Source organism: Sorex araneus, chromosome 3 (genome assembly GCF_027595985.1).
Source record: "Sorex araneus isolate mSorAra2 chromosome 3, mSorAra2.pri, whole genome shotgun sequence".
Lineage (NCBI taxonomy): Eukaryota > Metazoa > Chordata > Mammalia > Eulipotyphla > Soricidae > Sorex > Sorex araneus.
This window is the reverse complement of record NC_073304.1, coordinates 175646970-175659754: the sequence shown is the minus strand read 5'-3', so window position 1 is coordinate 175659754 and position 12785 is coordinate 175646970. Positions and strand designations below refer to the sequence as shown.

General features: G+C 60.9%; 1 protein-coding gene across 10 annotated transcripts in view; it reads right to left on the bottom strand.

Annotated features, from left to right (window-relative positions):
• Positions 1–12785, bottom strand: part of PKNOX2 (PBX/knotted 1 homeobox 2) — a 179195-nt gene that overhangs the window by 107241 nt on the left and 59169 nt on the right. For 4 of the 10 annotated variants that reach the window (XM_055134018.1, XM_055134022.1, XM_055134025.1 and 1 more), the window contains exon 2: positions 5967–6084. The exons of 5 other annotated variants lie outside the window; for them this stretch is intronic. The gene's annotated coding sequence lies outside the window, so the exon portion shown is untranslated. Of the gene's footprint in view, positions 1–5966; positions 6085–6190; positions 6404–12785 lie in introns of those variants that run through there. One more of the 10 variants, XM_055134019.1, reaches the window with a different exon arrangement.

Here is a 12785-nt window from a genome sequence, read left to right as displayed (position 1 = left end):
TGTGGAGAGGGTCCTGGTGTAGAGAGGGTCCCGGGGCATGTCCGGGCTGAGCTCGGGAGACCCCACCCTGGGCCTTGCCTCTCTCCACCCCCAACTCAGGGGCGCCCGCACCCCCTCTTGATTTCCATCCCACTGTTCTTATCAAAGCCCTAACAGCACATATTTTGTTAATTGTACAAACCTAATGGGGGAATGCATTGGCAAAAAAGGGTAATGGCCGTCAGACCGGCAATAAAACAAAATTAATGGCCCATAGGAAGAAATCATGTCCACTTAATCCAGGCTCCGAAAGTCTAATAGAATAATGGGATGCCAGCGGAGGGCTCCTCCTCCCGGCTGCCCGCGCCGTGTTAATCACTTGCAAAGCAGGCCACAGACCACTCGGCTCCCGGACCCTCCAGGGAAGCAGCAGACCAGGAACATTTAGTGTGAGCTCGTTACTGACACGCATCGCCGCCACCCCAGGTGACGTGGGAACAGCCAGCCGAGGGCGCAGCGGGCCGGAAAGCGCCACGTGAAGCCCCCCTCAGAGCTTTGCTTCCTGCATGCCTCGGGGTGCCAGGCAGGCGGCATCTCAGCCTCAACAGCAGGCCGAGGAGGCAGCCAGCCCCTCGGCATGTGTGCCTGGTGCTGGTCACTGCCCGAGGGGATGGGCAAAGGGGACCCGGCCTGGGGCCTCACACGGGCCAGACATATCCGGGCCACGCGCATGCCGGTGCATTCAAAGGAAAGAAAAGCTTGAATCCAGCATTCAGCCTCAGAACCACATTTCAGGGCTGCTCAGCCCAGGTGACCCGGGGTGTGGGGCAGAGTCCAAGCCCGACCCCCACATCCTGGGAGGGACCATAAGGCCGAGGGTACCGAGGCCGCTTTGCAGGGTCAGTAGTTGGGGTGCTGGGGACGTGGGCCTGGTCTTGCCAAGGGAGACGAGCTGCCTGAGTGTCCGCTCCGCTGGGCAATGGCCCTGTCCATGCAACCTCCTGGGAGAACCACAGGCCAGGCCTGGGGAGGCCTTGGGGAGCAGCAGTGAGGTTCTGCAGCCCCCACGGGCCCCTCGAAGGCAGCTTGGGAGTTTCTCATGCCCAGCAGGGGAGTAAATATTGCACAGACTGGAAGCTTGCCTCGGAGAGCTCATCCAGGGAAGGGGCGGTCCTGCGTGCTGACGGGGGCGGGGACACGGGGGGGGGGGCGGGGACAGGGGGTTACTAAGCAGGACCAGGGGCCAGAGTGAGAGTCAGCAGCAGGGTAACTGCCTGACATGCAGCAGACCGGGGTTCGATCCCCGGCACCACATATGGTCACAGGAGCCCCACCAGGAGTGACCCCTGAGCACAGAGCCGAGAGTGAGCCCTGAGTACCTCTGGGTGTGGCCCCCAACCCCAAATTTCCAAGACAGAAAACCCTGAGCCAAACCCTGAGGAGCCCCGACTGCAGCCTGAGAAATTCTGGTGTCCCACGACCACGGCCTCCCCGTGCCCAGGACCCATGATGGGGATGGAGAAGGTGGAGGGAGAAGATGGGGAGGGAGGCAGGGAAAGAAAGGAGGAGAGGAGGGAGGAGGGAGAGGAGGATCGGGGAGGACCAGGGGAGCTGGCGTGGAGTTGCAGCAACTCCTCTGCCCAGGAAATGGCATGTTGGAAGTCTGGACATGGGGACATGCATGTCCCGGGGACCAGCCATGTGCCACCCACAGGAAGGGTGCTCAAAGAGCAGAGGAGGGTCTGCAGAAGAGACGAAGCCCCCACTTCTGGCAGGTCTGTGCACACAGTGGGTGCAGGGAGGGCCAGGCCAGTCCTGGCTGAACTGACGACCCCTCCCACCCCCACCCCAGGCCAAGCGGACTCCGTCCCAAGGCTGGTCCTGAGTATCGGCTCATAAAGCCTTAGCAGGGCTCAAGCGCGCTTACCGGGGGCTGGTGAGGAGGGGGTGCGCCCCCCCGGGGTCCCTGTCACACGGGGAGAGGCTGCTAGCTCCCGTGTTGTTCGTTTCCCGCGTTCTGCTGCACTAACTCGGCTCCAGGGTATAACGCCAATCTGAGAACCAACCAGGTAGGAAAGCAGGGCTTCTCCTAGAGGGGCCCCGACTCCACCCACAGCCCTGCAGGGACGCCCCCTCCCCACCCAGATGCTCCCTGCGTGCCGTCGGGAAGACGGTGGGCTCCCGGCAGCAGTAACCGCCCGGAACAACGGCTCTCCCGAGCATCTGTCTCCACCTGGCACCTGCGGGCCAAGGAACTGGCAGCTGGCAGCGGCTGGCAAGGGAGATTCGGCACACGGGGGCAGGGCCGGCCCCTCAGGAGACTGCAGGGGGCTGCAGTTCCCGGCCTTGAGGAACAGGGGTTCGGGGGTGGGGGGCACAGGGCTGGGGGACCGGGGGACTCCAGGCCTTCTGCCCACGCGGCCTCTGTGGTCCAGTGCCCCGACTCAGCACCTCAGGGACCAGCGTACAAGCGACTCGGAGCTGAAACAGCCTCGGAACCGCCAGTGCGGCAGCTGCAGGGCTCCACGTGGCCAGCCAAGAACCTCAACCCAGCCTGGTGGGCGGATGGGGACCGTCCCCGGGGCAGGCCTATAGGAGCCATGCCCAAAGCTGTGAGTCCATACACTCTGATGTCCACGACAGACGTCCACGACGCTGGGAGCCCAGGGTCTCCTCAAGCTGCTTCTCACGCCCTGTCCCAGCTCAGCGCCATGAGACGGGCACTCGCCTGGCACCAGGACCCAGGAGAGAACCTGGGCAACCCCAGTCATGCTGGCCGGCTCAAGGAGGAGCCTTTGGCCACGGGGAAGACTGTCTGAGCTGCCAGGGGTCTGGCGCCGCCTCTGCTGCCTTGACCTGTCCCTCAGCAGACAATGAGTCCGGGGGACCATGGCAGCTCGCAATGGGGAAGGCACACACACACTCTCACCCACGCACACGCTCACACGCTCACACGCAGACGTGCGCACACACGCATTCATATACATGCACGTCCACTCACACACAGGCACACTCACCCACTCAAGAGGTCACTCACACAGATACAACTCTCAGACACACACGCTCATTACGCAGGAAGCCGAGGGCTGGAGGCGGGTGAGGCAGTGAGACTGACCTCGGGCCCTGCACTGCCCCTCCCTGGGGAATCTCTGTGACAAGAGGCAGCGATGATCCCCCAAAGCCATCTCATCAGAAACTTCACCCTGGCCCGGGAGAAGGGGGCCTCCAACGCTCCTCAGACCACGGGGACACCCCTCTGGCAGGTCTGTCTGGTCCTGGGCCTGGCTCTGGAAGGGCCCACCCTTGATCCCCAATGCCTGACCCCTGATCCCAATCCCTCATCCCCAATACTCATCCCTGATTCCCAATCCTCAACCCTGATCCCTATTCCTAATCCCTGATCACAAATCCTGATCCCCAATCCTGATCCCTGGTCCCTGGTTCCCATCCCTGATCCCCATCCCTGATCCTCATCCCTGATCCCTGGTCCCCATTCCTGATTCCTGATCCCCCATCCCTGAGCCCCATCTCTGCCCCCTGATCCCCAATCTCAACCCCTGATCCCCGCCCGATGCCCTGTCCCAATCCTCAGATTCTCTCCAGCCTCCAGCCAGTCCTCCCCAAACAGACTTCCTTTTTGGCTTGGATTCAGGGGGGGAGGGGGTGGCATAGCCTATCCCCTGCCCCCTCTCACTCTTCCCTGTACCCCTCGGTGGCAGAGTGCAGCTCCACCATCATTTGGGGGGGCACAGGTTTTTATGAGGCACATCAAGGCAGGTGCGGGAGAGGCGGGATTCTGTAGTTCCGTTCTGAAGAATTCAGGTTAATCATTTATAGATGCATCTTTAAAAACCTTTTGAAACAAATGCATACAAATTGTGTGACATTTGAAGGAAATTCGCCAAAGCTGCCCGGCGAAGCGTGATAAATATATGCAGCCCATAATAATAAGTTACTTAAACTTGGGGCACTCAATGATTTATTAATTGTCTCCTAATCCTTCCCAGCTACAGTGCAGAGCCAGCAGGCGCCCACGTTTCCCATACAGACACCACCAGGCACCACCTGGTGCCACAACCCCACGGCACCTCACCGCTCTGCTCTGCTGCTTCCAGCGTGGCAAAGGTCAAGGCAACCCCCGCAGCACCGCAGGGTGCCCCGTGCCCCCAGGGCCCAGACCCAAGGGCCACTGTTTCCGGGGACCCCAGCCCGGCTCAGTCCCCAGTGGATGCCACAGTGGGAGCTCTGTGGCCTGCTCGGCTGACCAATGGGCAGGGGGATGGGATCTGTGTGATCACTGGGCCTGCCTCTGGGTGCTCAGGCTCAGACGCTGGCCTCTGCTCCCCAGAGGACCCTTGCCCAGAAGGGCCTGCAGCCCTACCCCTATCTCGGGGGGAGGTCTCCCCCGATCAGGGTGCTGTGCCAGCTGGGGGCGCTGCTAGAAGGAATGACCAACACCACAGCCCAAAAGCTGGAGCCACCAGCTCAGCCTCAGGACGGCAGCGAGTACCGAGGAAGCGCTTCTCCCAGCCTCCCTCCTCCAGCCTCTCCCTGTCCTGTCTCAGAATAGGGTCCAGGGGTTCCCCCTGCTGGGAGCCAGCTTTGACCCTGCTCTATGTCCCCTGCCACCCTCTCCCCTACAGCCCAGACAAACGCCTCCTCTGAGATGTTTTGCAGAGGCTGTGCAGGTCTTGTGGGTGCAAAGGCAACACGCAATGTGGCTCAAAAACTCCCCAAGTATGGGGGTTCTGGGGTGACAGCACAGAGGGTAGGGTGCTTGCCTGGTACATGGCCAACCTGGGTTTGATCCCCAACACCCCGTATGGTCCCCTGAACCCTGCCAGGAGTGATCCCTGAGCACAGAGCCAGGAGTAAGCCCTGAGCACTGCCGGGCATGGCCCCCGAACGAGATTGTAAAAAAACCTCCGAAGGTATGCAAAGGTGCCTGTTGGAATATGCACATCCCCCACCCCCGATGTCTCCCACCTTCCCAGCACATGCACTTCTCTGCCCTTGGTGGATTTTTGCTTTTTATACTTCCTATGTTTGGGGGACTTTCGTATCTGTCAGCTGGGTCCAATGCTTTCCCGTTCCTGCTTTGAAATGTACAGAATTCCATTGTCTCCCAACTCTGGGATATTGGGATTCTTTCTGGTCTTTTGCTATTACAAAGAATAGGCAAGTTCCAGTGTCATTTCGCATGTGTAAATATCTCTGTAGATCCTACAATATGAAACTGCTGGGGTGAAAGATAAGTGATGGATCATTTTGATAGAAATTGCCAAATTGCCTGTAATGCTGATTGGCGCTATGAAACGGTTCCCCAGAGCATGTTGATATAGCAGGATCCCAAACTCTGTGGATTTTTTGCCCATTTAAAACCTGCATGAGGGGTGGGAGAGAAAGTGCAGTGGGAGAGAGAGTGCAGTGGGCGGGACAAATGCGGAGTCTGAGCCCGGTGCCACAAGGTCCCCTCAGCACCCGAGGGAGCAACGGCCCAGCTCAGAGCTGGGGGGCGGCCCTAAGCAGTGCCAAGTGAGTGTTTAAAATCAAAACTAAAGTTCAAAGACACATCGTCCCAGAGCAGGCTGGATCTCAGGAGTGGAGCTGTTTTGGTGACTCTGCCTGTATTCCCTCCTGCTGTCTTTGAGGTTGATTTTCGGGGGCTCCTTCTACACTAGGGAGACTAGTCCTGTGGTGCAAGATGCAAAAAAAGTTTCCCAGCTGGTGGCACGTAACTCTGTGAGTTTTGGCTGGTGTGCAATGAGCTGTTTGTTTTAATTTCGTTCGGTTTGGGAGGCCACACCCCAGGGTGCTCGGGGACGACTCCTGGCTCTGTGCTCAGAGATCACTTCTGGCAGTGCTCAGGGGACCAGATGTGGTGGCAGGGGTCCAACTGGTACCCGCTACATGAGAGGCGAATGCCTTACCCCCCCACCGCCCCCACCCCGAGCGTCACATCCGAGTATCAGGCCGGGAGCACTCACCTCCCGCTCGCACCGCCTCTGCCACGCCCTGCGGTTGGCTTGGCTCTGTCTAGCTGCCGGCACAGACACGGGGGTCCTGTCTGCAAAAGCCGCGGGCGCCTCATGGCCCAGAAGGAACCTGGAAACCGAGGGGACGTTCAGAGGGGGACACAGAAGGAGCCTGGGTGCCGCTGATGTCCCTGAGCCACTGAGTCATCCGCCTCGAGCGCAGCCCGGCCCCTCACCTCTTGGCTGGTCAGGCTACTTCGAGAGACCAGCAGCCATGGCAGCCAAAGGCATCCCCACAGGCATGTCCTAGGACATTCGTGCAAAAGTCCGCTCCCTTCCAGCGGCCCCCACCTGCGGCGGAGGCACCTGACAACACTCCCCTCAGAGAACCTGCCACAGCACCCACAGCTGCAGAATGAGACCCAGGGACCCTGGCCACCCCCTGGCCTCCTACCGCAGCTGTGCCAGGCCCTGCTCCTGCTGTTACACACACACACACACACACACACACACACACACACACACACACACACGTACATCCTCCCCTCCTCCCCACTGAGTGCCGAACAGCCTGCTCCATCACCTCCTCCTGGGACCACCTGCTCCCCCATCACCTCCTCCTGGGACCACGTGCTCCCCCATCACCTCCTCCTGGGACCACCTGCTCCCCCATCACCCCTCCCAGTCACCTGTTTCATCACCACCTCCCGGACCACCTGCTCCCCCATCACCTCCTCCTGGAACCACCTGCTCCCCCATCACCTCCTCCTGGGACCACCTGCTCCCCCATCACCTCCTTCTAGGACTACCTCCTCCCCATCACCTCCTCCCAGGATCATCTGTTCCTCTATCACCTCCTCCTGGGACCACGTGCTCCCTCATCACTTCCTCCTGGGACCATCTGTTCCTCCATCACCTCCTCCCAGGATCACCTGCTTCTCTATCACCTCCTGGTTCCACCTGCTCCACCTCACGTCCTCCCCGGAACACCTGCTCCCTCATCGTCTCCTCCTGAACCACCTGTTCCCTGTCACCTCCTCCCATGACAGCTCATCACCTCCACCAGCAAGTTTTGGAGCCAGCCCCTAGTAGCTGCCCTTTCTCATCCTACTTGGCCCCACAGACGTCCCTCAGGCCTTCCCAGCCCAGGTCAAGGAGTAACGCCAGCCCAGCGGCTGTGTGAGTGCAGGTGGACTCTGGGCTCTCTCGGTGCCATCTTCCTCGAGGGTAGAGGACCGGAGCCCAGGAAGAAACTCGAAGTGGGTGCCCGTGACCCAGGCCAGCCCCCAAGCAGGCCACAGCAAGGGACTGAGCCGGGCAGCAGCCTGCCTTGACTGGGCCAGGGTGCTCCTGGCACAATGGCAACCCAGCAATGCCCTCCAGCCTGAGCCCAGAGGAGAAAGGAAAGCTATGAGGACCCAAGGTCGCCCCAAGAGTCTCGGTCAGGGTCCCCCCACTCATACTCTGTGGCCCCTATCCCGAGTTCTCCAGGCCATGACCTGGCAAATCTGAAACTTGTGTGCCTGCTGATAAAAACAAGAAGCCAAAGATGGATGGGGGAGAGGGGCTGAGGTGGGGAGAGGAGAGGGAGCAGGAGGGGAGGGGAGGAGTAGCAGGGGTGGGGAGAGGGGAGCAGGGGTGGGGAGCAGGGGGGAGTGGAGAGAGGGGAGCGCGGTGGATGGGGAGATGCTTTCGGAGGCCGCTTAGGTCTCCAGTAGCCTCCTGTCAGCTGGTAGAGTGATTCTGGGTGTACCTATGCGCCGGGTTGCTTGTGATTCTGTATGTGCACATGTGAGGAGAGTGTGGCTGTGTGCAAGGGTGCACATGCACATGACTGCCTGTAGTATGATTCTGTGTGTGCATGTCTGTGTGTATGTGACTTGCAATTCAGTATATGCATCTGTGTCTGCGGCCAGCTCGGTGCTCCATATATGACTATGCATGTGTGCTCCGTGCATGTCGGGTTTCTTGTGTTCAAATATAACCATGTATGAATATCTGTGTGTTCCACCTATGACTGTGCAAGTGTGTGGTTGCATGTTCCATGTATGACTTGTTACACATTTGTGTGGGTAGCTTGCATTCTGTGTGTGACTGTGCGTGTCTATGGGTAGCTTTGTTCCATGTATGACTGCATGTATATGCTCCATGCATGACTATGTATGTGTGTGCTCCATGCATGCCTGTACACAGATGTGCGGGTGGGTGCCATGTGCTCCATGTGTGGCTATGCCCATGTGTAGGGCTGTGTGTTGTTTGTGTAACTCTATGAGTGGGTGTGAGAGCTGGCACACACTGGCCCCCAGACCCCCTCCCCAACACATTCCTCTGGCCCCCTGAAGCCCCACCTGCCCGTGAACTCTGCATGTGTCCAGCGGCAGGAGGCCTCACCTCGCCTGCTCTAACAATGCCCTCCTGTTGCCGGGCTCCCCCAGTCCTGACATCAGCAACACCAGCTGCTTATTAGCTGCTGATGGACCCGGGACCTGGGAGCTGCTGAAGGGGGGAGAGGGAGGGCTGCAGGTACCCCTCCCCTGCACAGCAGCAGCGACCCGCACCAGGGGATCCACAGATTCTCCGCTGGCCGCTGACCACCCCCGCCCCCATCTCCACCCTCAGGATGGCTCCTTCCCCAGCTTCGTCCAGCCCTCTGCTCCCCACCCCCCAGCTCCCAGCCCTGCTGCCTCCGCAGAGAGAGGGCCCCGGCCGGTCAAGCTGGGCAGGAGCGCAGACTGGCTGGAAAGACCCTCTCTCCTGCTTCCCCACCAGACAGGAGGCAGAAGGGCCCCGCAGAGCCGGGGTGCATGGCCAGCCAGGGGAGAGAACGGCCCGAGTCTCCCAGACCTGGTCATCAGCTTCGTCCAGCCCTCTGCTCCCCACCCCCCAGCTCCCAGCCCTGCTGCCTTCGCAGAGAGAGGGCCCCGGCCGGTCAAGCTGCGCAGGAGCGCAGACTGGCTGGAAAGACCCTCTCTCCTGCTTCCCCACCAGACAGGAGGCAGAAGGGCCCCGCAGAGCCGGGGTGCATGGCCAGCCAGGGGAGAGAACGGCCCGAGTCCCCCAGACCTGGTCATCAGCAGGCACGGGGGTGCAGAGCTGCTACCGGGAGGCTCTGTGGCCACCCCTTTCCTGGACACGTTTGTCCCACCTGCATTTGCACACCAGTTCCCACCGCCCCGTCCACCCCACCCCTGTTCCAGCACCCGCTGTGGGAATCAGCCGAGGTCTGGACAGCCATGAGCCCCCGGGCTCCGGAAACCTGCCTCCCCCTCATGCTGCCAAGAGCAGAGAAAGCACCGACAGGAGTTTGTTTTCACAGCGGCTTTCTGCCCTGTGCCCCGTGGGTGCCCGCCCGGAGTCTTTGTCGGTGCTCATGCTCAGAAGCCAGCTGACCTGCAGCCCTGACCCGGCTCCTCCGGGCCACCCCCACTCCACGGGTCCTCAGAGGGGCTCTGCAGCGTGACACATCCCCCGGGAAGGACTGAGGAACGGTACGGTGTGGGTGCGGGTCCAGTGGGTGAGCTGTGCCACCAAATCCCCAAGGTCCCGGGGCAGAGGCTGCGTCCTCAAACAAGCTGCTGGGGGCAGGGGGTATTTAAGGGCTGTTTCCGGCCGCAGAGGCCTGGTACTGGACAGGTCTGGCATGGGCAAGTCTTTCCTGTCCCCCTGTAGGCGGGGCCCATGCACCCCTCCCTCCATCTGTGGTGCTGGAGGGAGGGAGGTGGAGGGCGCAGGGTGGAGGGCAGAGGGCCCCGGTGGCCTCGGCTGCAATGGTGGTCCTCAGAGGGAGTGGCAGCCCCTAATAGTCTCAGCGGGGTCACCACAGCTCTGACTGTGGGCAAGTCACGTCCGCCACGTCTCTGCGACTCACTGCCATCCTCCGCCCAGCTGTGGACGGGACCCTCTTGGGTGGGGTCAGTGACAGGATCTGGAGTCGGGGCTCCACGGGGCTCCCCTGGCCTAGGACTGGCCTGGGGTCCTGCTTCTTTGGAGGGTCCCTTGGCCCTGCCTGCGCGTTCAGAGGATGCAAGTTTAGTGCTCAAAGTCGCTGGCCTGGAGCTTTGGAGCTTCGCTGAAAGCCCATTTCCAATGTGTCCTGCAGAAACGGCTCCTGGCTGACTCCTGGGGGGCTCATCCCTCCCTGCTGACCTGGGAGCTGGGGCTCAGCAAGCAGGAGACCCCACAGGCTGTAGTGGAGCAGGGCATAAGGGCAGGTGGGGAGATGCGGGGCCACAAGGATGGGTGCCGGTTGCAGGGGGACGGGGGCACCCGAAGTGACCCTTCAGAAGGGGACTGGAAGGAAAGCAAACCCTTGGGGCCACACAGCGGGGTGGTGCTTGCCGTGCTCCATCCCCAGCACACAGACGGGGCTCGGAGTACCAGCAGGCGGAGTACTCTGCACTCAGGATCAGTGGGAGGATCAGCGGGGGTGATCCTGAGTGCAGAGCCAGGAGTGAGCCCGGAACAACACGCCAGGGGTGTCCCAAAGGACCGGGGGGGGGGGAGGAGAGGAGAGAGAGAGGGAGGGGGGAGAGGGACAGACAAGGAAGGAGGGAGGGAAGGAGGAAGGGAAGGAAGGAAGGAAGGAAGGAAGGAAGGAAGGAAGGAAGGAAGGAAGGAAGGAAGGAAGGAAGGAAGGAAGGAAGGAAGGAAGGAAGGAAGGAAGGAAGGAAGGGAGGGAGGAAGGAAGGGAGGGAGAGCAGGAAGGAAGGGGGAGCAGGAAGGAAGGGAGAGAAGGAGGGAGGGAAGGAGAGAAGGAGGGAGGGAAGGAGAGAAGGAGGGAGGGAAGGAGAGAAGGAGGAAGGGAAGGAGAGAAGGAGAGGAGAGGGAAGGAGGGAAGGAGAGGTGAGAGGGAAGGAGAGAAGGAGGGAGGGAAGGAGGGAGGGAAAGAGGGAAGGAGGGAGGAAAAGAGGGAAGGAGAGAAGGAGGGAGGGACCAAGCAGCAGCAGCAGCTAAGGGATGATTATGGGGCGAGGGGCGGGAGAGGAACACATCCAACTTATAGGGCCACAGCTGGGGGCCCAGAAACAGGCGTGAGGACAGGATGCTGGGGTGACCTTGATAGGGCAGGAGAGGGGACTCACCAAGGGGCCCCTCAGTCACAGTCCTCTGGGAGCCACCCAGCCAGACACACAAGTGGACACACGCAGCCGGGCTCTGGGCCATCGTCTGCTGTGGGCACACACGGCGGACCCAGGGCCCCTGACCCGACTCCTCTCCTGCCAGAGCCTCAGAGCAGCCCCCAGCCGGGGTGAGGACGTCTCGGTCTCCTGCTCTCACATGGGCTGGATCCACATGACAGGGCGTGTGGCTGGCGCGCGCAGGTAGGACTCAAGGAGGAGCTGCTCATGACCACTGAGGGAATCTTAGAGGCAAAGGCGGTGTGGGAGGAACAGCTGGCCCGGCACCCGTGACTGTCCCGGCCGCAGAGTGTCCTCGGCCAAGAGGCCACCAGCCTGCTGAGGTCACCGTCTGCCATCTGACCCCCAGGGCAGGTGTTGCCGTGAGGCTGCCCCGCCCCTCCGCCACCTGCAACAGCAGGGGGTCCTCGGCCCTGCAGCCCACAGGGCAGCTGATGCCAGGAGGGTGGGGGGAACTAGCCAGGCTGGGAGCTCAAGAGGAGGTGGGGGACAGGCACCTAAGGCCAGGTGGCATGATCCTGGGCTCTACTGTCACCTCCTCAGAGAGGCCTCCTGTACACAGACGCGCACACACACACACACACACACACACACACACACACACACACACACACTTACACGCACACACACTTGCATATACACGCACGTACACACACTTGTGTACACACGCACATACACTTGCACACACGTATACACACGCATATACTTGCACATACATGCATTCACACATACATACACTTGCACACACATACACGCTTGCACACACGTGCGCACATATATACACTTGTGTGCACACACATGCATGCGAGAATATACTTGCTCACATATGCACATAGACACTTGCACATGCACACACACTCACATTTGACCACGAGTTACCCGCTTGCTTTTCCCTGAAGGCTGGTCCCCCTCATGGCAGCCAGGAGGCGGCCACTGGGTAACCATTTTTTTTGTCCAGGACAGAATTCCCAGCACCGGGGACAGGGCCTGGCTGGGCCCCTCCGTGACTGACGGAGTCACGAGGGTGAAGCAGGTGCTTCTTGGGGCTGGAGAGGGAGCGCTGGGGGTTCGGTGGAACACAGAGCCCTCAGCCCCACCCCAGGGTCGATCCTGTTCTGCCGCCCTCACAAACAGGGAAACCAAGGCACAGGAACGGAGGGAGGAGAGATGAGCAGTATGAAGCCGGTGTGTGCATCTCTGAGGCACAGCATCTCCCACAGGGGCGACCCCCTGGCCCACTCACCCCCAAACACATGTGAGCCACATGGGTCTCTGGCCTGCGTGATACCACATGTGGATACAGGCCTGCGTGTTACCGCTGCTCACGAGTGGTACCACTGCCCACAGTGGTACCACTGTCCATTCACGGGAGCGCTGCCTGGTGCTCCCCAGTCCCGGGCCCGAGCTTCCTGGCCCGTTGCCCCTCTCAGCTGCCCCTCCCCAAGGTCGGCGCCCACATCTCCTTAGCCTCCTCACCGCCAAGCTGCAGTGCCCTGCCGGCCTCCATCCACGGGCCCCCTATGCCCCGCCTCCCAGGCCCGGCCCCCAACGCGGGCATCTTCCTCTCTCCTTCCTCCCAGAAGCCCCGGGCTCAGAGTCCACTCACTCCGTAATTAATCAGCCCTGTTCCTGCCGGTGACCTCCCCTGTGTCCCCGTCTTCATTATTATTTAACTCGTGCATTGTTCCTTTCC